Consider the following 11,341-nt stretch of genomic DNA (forward strand, 5'->3'; position numbering starts at 1 on the left):
CCTGCTCACATTGCTCTCTCTCTCTCTCTCTCTCTCTCTCTCTATCCGCCGGAAGCTTCTTACAGCTTAATCCGTTCAGCAATTCGTATAAACTGCCTTAATTTTACCTTCAGCTATCCGTCCGTGATAAATGCTTTTCGATAATTAATCGGATGATGTACGACGCGACGCACCATTGCATAGTGTTAGTGCTGCAGCTACTACGACTGCCCTGGACAACTGATGGAAACGTGAAACAATTATTAATTACTTGCCCTGTCAGCGTGCAGGCAAATTAAAGTCCCGAGCTCTCCCACCCTTTCTCCATCGTAACCCCCGCTCCTGCCCTATGAACCAACAGTCAAAAGTCGATTAATAGTCTCGGAAAACGGCTTACTCCATCGACTCCACGAGCTAATCCTTGTCAAAATACGCCATCTGCCTCCGCTTCAAGATTGATTGCACACTAAACGCTTTATCGTCTGCCCCGTCGAGAGCGTAACCAGCAGTAATCCCTTACAATCTTCGGACCCAATCTTAAGTACGCTTCGCCTCTTGACAGACCCGTCGCCCCTTCTCAGTAAGCTCTTGCAAGAGGTGACAGCTGGTGAACTCACACTTTCCTATCACCTACACCGACCGGGGTCGCCTTGGGACGGTTTGCAAAAAGCCAGAAATTAGCTTTTCCACCCGAGGAAATATTTTGGCACCTGTAAACGCAACTGTTGAATCAACCCGGAGGCGGGAGCCAAGATTAAACAGCAATTAGTGCCGGTGACCGGGCCGCTCCTGCTCCTGCTCCTCAGCCCACTCCACCTCAACCACGTCAATCATTCTCCATTTTCACGGTGATAAACTTCAAAACCAGTGCCTTAGATGGAGTGAGCGTGTTGTGAGTGTGAGTCTGTGTGTGACAGCTGACGTTACGCTTCGTAACGCTCCTTTGCTTTGACCGTGGAAATGGAGAACTGTGACTTGTGTGACTAGGTCGTCGGGCGGTTGAAAACGGACGACCTGGTGCGCTTTCGGATCGATGGAAACTATTGCATGATAGCAGGATAACAGGGTTAGGGTTTAGCCTAACTCCAAACACACACAAATACACACAAAAATACCGACACAAACCGTAGGTAAGTAGGTTCATTCATTTCGTACCAGAAAGCATCGTGGTTTGCGAAAGGTGGAAAGGTTGAATTTCCGGTCCTTTGTAAATATTTGATAACACGCGCCGAAATGGGAAGGCTAAACAGCCACGAACTACACCTTCGAACTAGCGCTACCCAAAACTTTCGAGGCCTCGATTTTAGAGATCTCGTGACCCGGGAGCAAAAAGAAACACACGCAACGAGGTGAGTTAATTCAAAGTCAAACGAAATTTAAGATCTGTGCTTTAATGTGAGGTTCTTTACCATCGGAGGTTGACCTGCACGATGTCCTAGACCTGTGGCATATTTCGGACGGGTTTTGCTGTGTGTGGGAGTGTATGTTTAAGTTTAATTAAATTAAAACGAACTGTCCAGTTTTATGCTTTCCCGGTGGGGTTCAAACCCCAGGAATAGGGTACAACAAGTAAAGGATACTACTGTTTTATGGTTATTTTGGTCCGAGAAGAAACAGGGTTATCGCGAGTACCTGCAAAACCAGTGTAATGTTCAGAAAATAACTTCTTGGAACGGGACATAAACCTAAAAAAGTATCTAATTAATTCAGATTCTTTGGTACAGCCAGAGATTGGCTGAAGATCGTGGTAATGGATAAAACGGGGCTGTGCTGTGTAAGTCAAGCTGGAACATATTTCTTCCCACTCATTTACCAGCAACCCATTATTAACCGATATCTATTAAATTTAGAACGACATTATCCATCCTCCTGAAGGCATAGCTCTGAACGCTCAAGCTTTTCCCTCCTTGAAGGTCGGCTGTGGGCTTCAAAGTTCCAACCTCAACGAACGAATAATCAAATTTCATATCTCATACTTAACTGCACCCACTCTGCGGTGGTGTCTGCGCCTTTCATATCCTATCGGTTGAATGATGAATTTCTCTCCGCAACTGCACACTAACTGCACGTGCTGCAAGACCTTCAACGCAGCCTGGCTACAGCACCATATCCATGCCAGCAAACTGGCAGCACATGAATGGGGAGTAATTAAATTCAAGACTTGTGGTTGTTTCCACGTCTCGGTGAGACGTCCGCTGCTCGTTGCACTGGGAAGCAAACACACAGTGCAGGCAATGTGTTGTCTGTCGTCATGCCTACGGTGTTGCTTCCAGCCAAATGCCCACGTGCTTTTACGCTAGAATCTTGCTTGCTTTTGTGTTTTAAGAGCTACAGTACGCAGACATAGAAGGCAGTGACTTCTCAACTCTCATCAGCAGCGTGCTCTTTTTGGTCATTGGTCTGTCTGTCCGTCTGTCTAATGACCAAGCGGGAGTGCGTTTGGAGATAAAAGTGTTCTTATTAACCAGTGTGATTTGGAACACTCTGGTGAAAGTGTACACTTCGTGTGTGATTCCCCCTGAATGGCAACACAACACGATACTCCACTCAGCCCAAAATGATGATGGATTCGAAGCATTTCCAGTTCAATCCGGAAATGAAACAACATCAATGCAGTGTCGGGAAGTTATTCAGAACTTGGTTTCGCCACGTTTCACCACCATCCTCTCATCATCAGCATCATCATCATCGAGTGAGTTTATCGATTCCAAGAACTAGCTACTCATGAAACTTTCCTCCTTCCAATTGGTTTCGCCGGGATCTGTAATGGGAAAAGTTGGGATGCAAAAAAACGCATCCTCCAATACGATCTCGGGGCGGGTCTTGCTAGCACCTAGTGACGATCTCAATCCCAACGGGGAGGGAACCCTCTAATGGGAGGAAAGTTTGCTATAAAGTGCTAATTTCAAGGTGGCTTTAGCATTAGCAACATCACGCTGGAACACTCCGTGGTCCGTGTTCTTCAAAGTTTGATGCTAGTTTGCTTGCACAGATTTCCCAACTTTTCCCGATGAAGCCAGCGAGCGAGCGAGCGAGCCAACCGAAGTAGAAAGTTGTCCGAGAATGTTGACCATCGCTTGCGTTGCGTTTTGTGGGAAAATTACGACCGATAAAACTCCCATAACTTGATCATATTTCCCGCACACCCGCTGGGCCACAGTTTGCTGACCATTCGTCCTGTATGTGTGTGTGTACTGCTGCTTTTTATGTGAGCCTTTTTCTTTTCTTCGCCTTTTTTCTGCTTTACCACACTCATACAATATTGCTATCACACGTGCGGAAGAAGTAAGGCGGTTGCAACCAACAACGGTCCTGCTCGCAAATGCTTTCACAGACGAGTGACCACAAGCATGGCTCGGTGGGTGGTGGGTTTTGGCCCAAACCAAGAAGCATACCAGGGAGTCCAAAAGCTGCGGAAACATATTAGCAAGAATCGTTCGCTCGTGAGTAATATTTGTTCGCTATTTACTTTACTATCAAAGGCGTTTGCTTTCGACATACGAGCACACAGAAAGGCTGTGAAAGTTTATTCTAAGGTTTTACCTTCATTTATGCGCAATTTGTATTGTTTGATATGATTTGATGGACTGAAGGAGCGAAACCATTGTATTAATAACAGCTATAGAACAATCATCCTTTTTTAACCATGATATTATTCTATAAAGAACTTCTTTATTTGATATTACCAAGCACATTAGTATATTAATCTATTTTCGTCCTCCTTTGTGCATGTTCTTCAGTAAACAACATGTCGGTTGGATAGAAAAAAGAGAAGAACAATTTCATTTACTACTTGCTGTTGTTCAATTGGTCCTCCAATCGCCTGTACACCCATTGTGCACAACTAATTAACAAAGCCGTGTTTATTGGAAAGTATTAATTAGTATTGTTTTCTTCGAAATTCAATGCAGCGCCTTTTGTTCCACGCCTCCCAGTGTTGTTCCCTTATCCACCGCCTTCCGGCTCTATTGTGTGGGATTTCCTTTTCTCCCATGCCGAACAAACAGCACAAGGATTCCGTAGAAAAGACAACTCTGACCAGAACGGCAGCAGCTACAATAACACCTTGCAGTGTATTCCCACCGGAACTGACTGGGTCTCGAGAGATGGAGGATGCTGTTGCCGATTGCCAAGTCTGCTGCTTTGTTTACCACATTCCAACACCACACACACACAGGGGCCGAAGACGGTGCCGGGTGTTTTTCGCCCAGCCAAGACGCCCGCAAGCGCTAAAGTTAATGATATTGTTTTGCTTCGCAATTGAACGAATTATAACTTTTAATGAATTCGTTCAATAGCTTCTTGCGCGAGAATGAGAAGCAAGCCTTATTGACGTCTAACAGAAAGGTTCTGCACATGGCGAGGAATATTGAGGTTCCAATGAAAATTGCTGAATGATGGTGCAGGACATTCGCGGAAAATAATGTTGCTTAAAATGGCGGAATCATCTTTGTTTTTCTAATTAAACGCTCCACAAGGCTTGGTAATAAGTCTCCCTGGGAAGGTGGCGCATTTCGTTTTCCTTCGCACGCCTCAGTTCGCACAATTGCCATCGTGTTGAGTTTTGAAGAAGTGGACACAGCAAAATGGAAAGGAAGTCTCAAAACAAGCCCCATTCCACTTGTAGTCTTCCGGGGGTTTTCTCTCTTTCTTTGGGCCTCCTCAAAGCGGCCGTCTTCGTGCTGAATATTTAATCGCGAAAGTCTCAACGAACCGTGCCCTTCGGCACGGGCATTTGCCGGCGGAACTTTCAGCTCCCGTGGCGGTTCCGGGTGTTTGGCTGACTGACAAATGGTCAATGGTCAGTGTCAGGCTGCCCTCTTGGTCGATTTTTCCACAACCGGCACAACCCGGGGTTGTAAATAATTCAATTCACTTTCGACGACGAAGGACGAACGGTACGCGAAAGTATCGGAAGACGTTTCTCTGCTCTGCCAATGCTCACGAAGACACGTTCCAATTCGCATACAAGCGCACAAGGGTGTGTGTGTGTGCACAACGACAAGAAAACAATCGATTTTCCTACCAGCCAACCAACCGGAACGAAGAAGAAAGATTGCAAAACACCTTCTATACGTCATAGCCGACACGAAACACGGCCGGCGCAACAAATTAAGCGCAGCAGCTTCGCAAGGAACATCGTAAGAAAGTTTTACTGGTTGTAAATCTTGCCTGTGCCGCACACCGATTCTTCGACAAGCAGCATATGGGAGATGTGCGTGCGTGTGTGTGTGTTGTGTGTCTCAAAGGGGAAAAACAGGAATCCTTGCAAAAAAAGGCCTTCGGTGAAAGATTTCGCAGCCATAAACAGCGAACCAAAATCGCCTGCCGTGGTACACTTTTTTCCTTTCTGGAACTTTTCAGACTCAAGCGGTTGTGGATTTTGGGTGGCAACTCTTTGTGTACGGTTTTATTCGGCGAGGAGAACGGCCTCTTTTTGGGCATTGTTTTGAAGTTAACAACGCGTTCGTTTACGCTCGCGGCTGAATTTTTGATGACGCAAAATTGAATTCGAGCTAAGCGATGGCGCAAACACGGGACGGACGGACAGAAGCAGCACTGCTTTAGTGGGATTTAAATTTTAAAACCAAAACAAATCGTCTGATAAGGGCGGGCAGTAATTGGAAAACATTTCTAGAGAGAACAACAGAACGCGAATGCCACAAAACGGTAAGCCCCAGTGGCGAGTTTGGTAGAGTTTTGGTCTACCGGGCATTTCAGGGAGGCAATGGGGGAATTTCATTTCCGTTTAAACCACTAGTCAGCGTGGTTCTGTTTGTATTTTATCGCGCACAGGACGCTTTGCTTAAGTGGAAACGATCTACCAGAAAAAGGGGGAGCAAGGGAAGCAACACAATGCACACACACACAGCAAAGCAATTCTGGTGAGTCTGACAGTTGATAAGAAACAGCCAAATAAACATCACTCCACGCTGTTGAGGGGAAATGCTATTAAATGATAAACAGATATCGGAATGCTGCTGTCTGATTCGAATTCCAAGCGATGGCACTTTAAATTAGCGGCACTAGTTGAATGGCCTTGAATTTAATTTGGTTTTGATAATTACTGCCCGAATAATGCGATACAAAACACCGCACGCCGGAGAACTGAGGGGAAGGGGACGGGGGAGGAATGGTTGGTATGTAAATTAGACGTGTGCGAAATGATTTCACATGAAAACCACAAATGACAACCATGAGAGTGAGCATTAGACGGGGTTTTGGGTTTGGGATGTTATTTAACGTGAGAACTATACCACGTGGGAGCCATATAGAGAGGATGTGTTTGTGATTGGGGTTAGATATCTTCCGCATAAGTGAACCGCAGCTATGGTAGGGGGTTACGAAAGGGATCCGCTTTTAAAGGGATTCAATTTTAATTTTAAATCTATTGAGATTCAAAGCCCGACATAAAGTTGAGCAGTAATTTGGCTAATTGATCTATTTGTAATTGAACTGTGAACAGCTTCCACAGTAATTAAAATAATTAAGGGTCAATACTGTACTACAAAGTCGCCCAAAAGCTCACGATTATGTGCTTCCTGAATCATCACGAGTTTTCCACATTTCAAACAGGCCACCATTTTGTTACTTAAATGAAATTATCTTTTCGCAGAAGCAGTAAAGATTTAGGAACAGTTCTAGGATAGGTGTTAGACTAAGGACAAGAGATTGATTTATCCCAGCGTCCTGATATAGGACTGAGATAACTTCTGATGTATATCCTACACTGATGAAGTTGTCCCACAATTCACCTATCTTGGGTCAAAGGTCAGCAACGACAATAGCATGGAAGCTGAGTTGCACGCAAGGATGCTGGCTGCCAACCGGTCATTCTACAGCCTGAAAAATCAGTGCACCTCAAATAACTTGTCGCGACGGATGAAGCTGGGACTATATAGTACCTATATCCCTCTTATATCCCTAAGACTGACCCAGCCCGTAAAGTCTTTTTAGGCTATTCACAAGGACAGAGGAGGCGTGGTAGGCCCAAATTGAGGTGGCAAGATGGCGTGGAGGCGTCCGCCATTAAGGCCGGGGTAACGGACTGGCAGACGAAGGCTCGAGACCGTGAGCGGTTTCGGACACTCCTGAGGCAGGCCAAGACCGCTGGAAGATCTGGAATGGATTTAGTATCTGTTCCTGGGTAAATAGAGGTTTGTTATCGGTTCCTGGAACATGATACGTTTTGAACCAGCTCCAGTTTCAATACAGATTCCCTCTTTCTAATACCCTCCCAGTGTTTGGCTACATTGCAGCTGCGTTTCGATTACGATATGATATGAATTTTGCAGAATAAATATTCAAGCTCAATTTTTCTTTCGTAACAAACCAGATATAACTTTGTGAAACTCCTCATGGCAATCATAAAGAACGCATGAAGTTCCATTATGCACCCTTCACACCCAAAGGTACACTCCCAAAGAAACAAACATCATTTTTCTTCCACAGTTCCATTCGTTATTCCAAAACCTCCCGTATTCCCTTGCATGTTCGTGTTGCGTTGCCACTTTTTTTTTGTTTGTTAGTGTATATCCCTGGGAAATAGCCATTCACATGTAACACATGTCCTCACGACCATCCCGTGGCAAAGTCATCCTGTGCGCGATGAAAAAGCGCACCCCCGAGGGCGCAAAGCCACCACCACCAAATGGGCAAAAAGAATTGTGTTTGTGCTGAATAAATGAAGCCACCTCTCCTCCGAACCATTGCCAGTGCCAACCTTAAACCTCTCCACACCGGAAACTCCGAAAGCAATGTGAAGGTCTGTGCTGTTTTGCGCAATATTCCCTCCGGTGACAAAAGAACGGGCCGCGCTACGTCATAATAATTATATGCCACCCATATTTGCATCAAAACGCGGGGGAAATGTGTCCTTTCAGCTGACATCTAATCGATTGTTGGGAGGGTTTTTTTTTGGGGGGGGGGGGGGGGGGGGTGTACTGCCACGGGTCGATCCCCAGTATCGATCCGATCCGAAGGAGTTACCGCCACAAAACAGCTAACGAGCGGTATCGACAGCAAAACCGTTCCATGCTAACCTTCAATTATCAACAATTTGCTTTAATGTGGCTGACATTCCCGGCTGCTTTTAGCTCGATGCAATGCCTCCACCATCTCCTTTTCCCCATTTAACACACACACACAGTCATCTGTTTTGTTGTTTCGTGTCTTGACTGGTTCATCGCGAGTCTTCATCGATTTTTCATTTGGCCTACATTAGTTTTATCGTCGCTCCACGTCACATTTCCCAGCGGCTGATAGCGGCTGAGGGAGAGCACGAGAGCTTTACGCTTCATCTTCCCCAATACAAAAGGGAGAGTTTACCGTGAAAACAATCGATCCGCGCTAATGGATGGATTGGCCCGGTATATTGAATCATCCACTTGGCCCGGGGCTGCCACGAAATCACATCACCTCGGGCTGATCTTTTCACCACAGGACGCCAAAGGGATCGTACGATTTGTGCCTTTGGAGAGTTCGATAATCGATCAATCCACCACAGCGTCGTATCCACCGCATCAGCTTACAACGAAACTCAAGAAGCAAGAAAAAGGAAAATCATTTCCCGTGGCAGCGCACCGTAGTAGTAGTAGCGCCGGTCCCGAAAAGCCCGAAGCGGTCCTTTAGCGGTCCTATTGAAACGGTTAATTAAATTTACCCCATGCTCCACGATATTGCTTCGATGCACCTTTTCCGCTCTTGTATTATCGCACCTTTTCTGTTTCTTGTTGTTATTTTTGCCCTCTTCGGGAAGATCCCTCGCTGGTGAACTAATTTCCCTTTTTTTCCCTCCTGTGCGCTACCAACGAACCATTAGCGCGTGTGCACTGTACCAGAAGCTCTCCAGAAGGGGACTAATGCGACTAAACTCCTTGGAGTAATGAAAGGCGAGAAGCCGGGGTAAACTTGAAACCAACCCGAAAGCTTGGCTCTAATTTGGCCACAATGTTGGCCTTCATCTTAAACCCTTAAAAGAATATCCAGTACCAGTGAAACCAGTGCGGAAAGGAAAGCGAAGTAATTTGCCACGGTCTGCGGTCATTCCCACTGCTGCGGGTTGCAATATCCTTGCCGCTATCGCATTTAACGATCCGAAGCAAATGAAATGAATTTCCCTTTTTGTCGCAGATAAAGAAACTACGCTTTTGGTGCTGTAATTCAGAAGACTTGGTTGCTTAAAAAGATTGGAATTGATTTGAACTTTTTCGTCCGCCTTTGACAACGGGACACACGGGGTACATAAAAACCAGCTACATTCTTACCCTTTGAATGCTTTCTGTCGCAAAAAAAGGATGTTTCGTCCACAGAACTCCATCGACTGCACGAAGAAAAAGGAATGCTCGTGTTGAAGAATACACATGCTCTCGGTTTGGTCATGTTCCATGTGACTCGAGTCAGCCCAACCCATCTGTAGCGTCTGTTGTACCACTGTGGAAGAACATTGTTGAAAAGTCGTAACATTATCATAATGTTTGAAAAACCGTTTCATTCCCATTATCATGTCGGTTGGGATGTTCTTCATTCGTTGCCACTGCCACCAGGGTCCAGGGGAATGATCTTTGGGGCAAAAGCGTGTGTGTGTCTCCTTTAGGGGCGGGTGGTTACAAGTTTGTTCCGTCCCTTCTACACGACGGATACAGTGACGGTACCCAATTTACATGCCAAACTTACTCTCGGTTCCTTCACAATCGATCGATTGGAACGACAACTTGGTTTGGTCCTTCCCAAAAGCTGAGGGGGGAAGGACACTATAAAAGGATTATGAGTAGGTCTCAGTTCACCATTCACTCCCGGTGGTGAACCATCATCGGAACCGGGGCGAAAGGTCTGCCAAGAAAATGTATGCAAATAAACTACTTTCGTTAAGTACACAAACACACAAATAGAGAACGGATGTGTGTGGGCGAGTGGATTCCGTCCAGAAGCGATTTCCACGAACGAGTAAAAATGTATGCTAAAACGTGGAGACACAGTCCCCCTCGTTCGCTCTTTCTCCATACCCTAACGCGGAACGACTGTGTATTGGAACTCACAAATCGATAGCTAAATTATGGAGCATCAGACATCGGGCAGAACCTTTAGTGAAGGATTATAACCACATTCGAGCCCGATTTGCATCCGAATACGAGGTTCATCGTGAGCATTCGTCTGGTGTGGTTGTCTGTCCGTCCGGAAACGGTGATGCAGCAAATCGGTCGGATAATAGTGTTTGACGTATTTTCAATCGGGATTCGATAGGCCGGGGGATGTTCGGGGAGAATACAAATAATGCCACACACACACGAACCATCTGTTTGCCCACGATGGCGCAAACAGATTAAGCTTTTCTATTATAAACCGGTGTGCTTCGGGCTGGGTTGCGAAAATAGAGGAATGAAATTATATAAATGCACGCCTCAGAATGGTTCATTTTAATGGCAAGTATTTCACAGCGGGAGCATTTCCATCTACCATCCAATCCAGGTGAGTGTTTGTGTGTGTGAGAAATAAAATATGGACATTTGTGGACAAGATATTTAGCATCACACGATCTCCCCTCGCAACTGCACAGCGGGACGTTTATAATTAAGGGGAATTGTTTATGCTCGTGAAAGAGAACGATCGTCAGGCTAGTTTGGGTAGAATGGCTCTATGCCAAAAAGCTTCATGATATGAACTATTGTATGAACGGCGCGCGCTAACAACAGCGAACAGAAAAGCGAAAACCTCGAATCGATCCATCTGGCCGCGTAGATGCGGCTGCCCGACGTTGATTACATATCGCATGCAGTCAGACTCACATACATGGCATGTGTGTCTATGTTCGTGTGTGTGTCATTGTTAAGGGATTTTCGAACAAGTCCTCATGGTTCCCCGGGGAAGGGCTCACATGCTGGCCATAATATCCAAGAACAATACCAAAAACCCTACTATTGTCCAAATGGCGATGACCACATAGTTCCAATTTCGATCGAAACGCACCGAAACGCCGGCCATGCAACCAATCGATATCGAACGACCATAGTAGAGTCGTCGTTGTGGCCAACGATTGGAGCAACTCGATGCTGTTACCAACGATAAGGAGGAGCCCGAATGTAATCAATGAGCACAGCACTTGTCCACAGCACAGGGCGGGAAGGGTTGAGTGTGAGTGTGGTTAACCGATTGTGTAAATAGAACTTTGCCAGAACTTCGTTTAAAACACCAATTAAGCGATTCGGTTGAAGTTTGTCTTCCACGAATGTAACTAATCCGTTAAGCTTCGTCCTCCCTCCTATCAGATAATTATCTCAGAGTCTTTCGGGAAGCATTCGTTCGATGGGTTAGCAAGCAAAAAGCTCCATCGCTTTAAAGGAGAGGACTTTAGTCCGAGGAAAAG

At 45.7% G+C, this 11,341-nt stretch overlaps 1 protein-coding gene across 2 annotated transcripts in view; it reads right to left on the reverse strand.

The window, feature by feature from the left end:
* Positions 1 to 11,341, reverse strand: part of LOC120893429 (potassium channel subfamily T member 2) — a 154,949-nt gene that overhangs the window by 132,914 nt on the left and 10,694 nt on the right. The window lies entirely within an intron of this gene.

This window comes from Anopheles arabiensis, chromosome 2 (genome assembly GCF_016920715.1).
Source record: "Anopheles arabiensis isolate DONGOLA chromosome 2, AaraD3, whole genome shotgun sequence".
Taxonomy (NCBI): Eukaryota; Metazoa; Arthropoda; class Insecta; order Diptera; family Culicidae; genus Anopheles; species Anopheles arabiensis.